Genomic DNA, 1,741 nt, shown 5'->3' with positions numbered 1-1,741 from the left:
TCAGAAATCATTCTAATATGCTGCTTTGCTGCTCAAGAAACATTATCAATGTTGTGCTGCTTAATATTTTTGTGGAAGCCGTGATGTATTTTTTTCAGGATTCTTTGATAAATAGAAAATAAAAATGTATTTGTAACTTTATAAATGTCTTTACTGTCAATTGATTGTTTTTTTTTCTTAAATGTTACCTAAATGTAAGACATTTACACATATGATCATACACTCAATACTCTCTCTCTCTCACTGTGAATACTATTGGTAATTCACAAATATAGAGAATAACCAATAACAGTCCAGTGGTGATTTTTTTTGTTAAAATAATCTTCTTTGGGTCTTTGAACCAATCTAATGACCTTTGTTCTTCCATAATAGCCCTCATTTTAAATGACTGGTGCCCTTGAGGGTCATGGCCTGAAATTACTGCAGTTATTAAAGGGGTCATATGATGCTTTTTTAAAGATCCTTATTTTGTGTATTTGGTGTAACAGAATATGTTGACATGCTTTAATGTTCAAAAAACACATTATTCTTCAAATACTGTACATTATTGTAGGTCCTCTATGCCCCACCTCTTGCAAATGCTTTGTTTTCTACAAAGTCCCTCCTTCCGTCAAGCGCAGTCTGCTCTGATTGGCCAGCTGACCCAGTGCATTGTGATTGGCCGAACACCGCAAGCACTCGTCGGAAATGTAACACCCCTTTCCATAATCGTGAGCTTCATCTTTCAAAATAAATGCAAAGACAGAGCCCGAAAGGAGAACAGAGTCGCATGACAGACACAGTGATAAAGCTGGTATGTGTGCAGTACACAAACCACGGTTAAGACAGCTCACTCCACTATGATGTGACTCCCCCTCCTCTCTCTCTCTCTCTCTCTCTCTCTCACACACATGCGCTCGTACACACACACACACGCACACACAATGCGCAAAACTGTTCCAAAAAAATTTGAGCAGTCAATAGCAAATACTTAAACTAATAACAAAACAGTAGCTGATTCAGAAGCGCCAGATTGTCATAGCAAAGTCAGAATTACCTCCTCTCCTAGGTTCACGAAACGGTCGTCCATAAAATGCATTGCTGTTCTGTTGGAAGTAATCTTAAAGATTCCTAAATGCATCTACTTTCGGAAGGCCAAATAAAGTGCTTTTGCTTTCACCTAGAAACACACAGCGTCTCCCTGACATGCTGCTTCAACACTAACTGCGGTTACTGAAACCACACCTTCTTTCTTTGCGTGCACATTTGGGCTGCATTATACTAATATTTCCACATAGTGAGGTAGATATGTGGGGGCGTGTTAGAACGAGCCATTTTAGGGGGGCGTAGCAGAGTCTTAACTTTGATCAAGAATATCTCTTTGGTTTTGAGACTTTAGTCTTTGCAACTTCAGGGATCTTATCTATGCGCAATCAGCTTGTAACGCTCCAAAGAGAAAGGAAAACTTGAAATCGCATCACATGACCCCTTTAAGTCATCCTTAATACCTCATAGTAAGTCAATAATAATTGCAGAGACTGTTTTTATAAATGATGTGCCCAGTGGGAACTTGAACTTGAAACACTACCATGACGAATATAGACATGTGGAGAAAAGTGTCTGTCAATGGGCCTTATTGATGAAACAAAAGCAGAACAAATACCTGAGTAAGACGTTTGCAAACCAAATGTTATGTATATTTTTGCACAAAATTTAATGTAAAAAATTACCGTGAATTTAATGGTAAAAGACTGTAAAAATG

Source organism: Sinocyclocheilus grahami, unplaced genomic scaffold (genome assembly GCF_001515645.1).
Source record: "Sinocyclocheilus grahami isolate Dianchi unplaced genomic scaffold, SAMN03320097.WGS_v1.1 scaffold211.1, whole genome shotgun sequence".
NCBI classification, from domain to species: domain Eukaryota; kingdom Metazoa; phylum Chordata; class Actinopteri; order Cypriniformes; family Cyprinidae; genus Sinocyclocheilus; species Sinocyclocheilus grahami.
Note: the sequence above shows the minus strand (reverse complement) of the source record.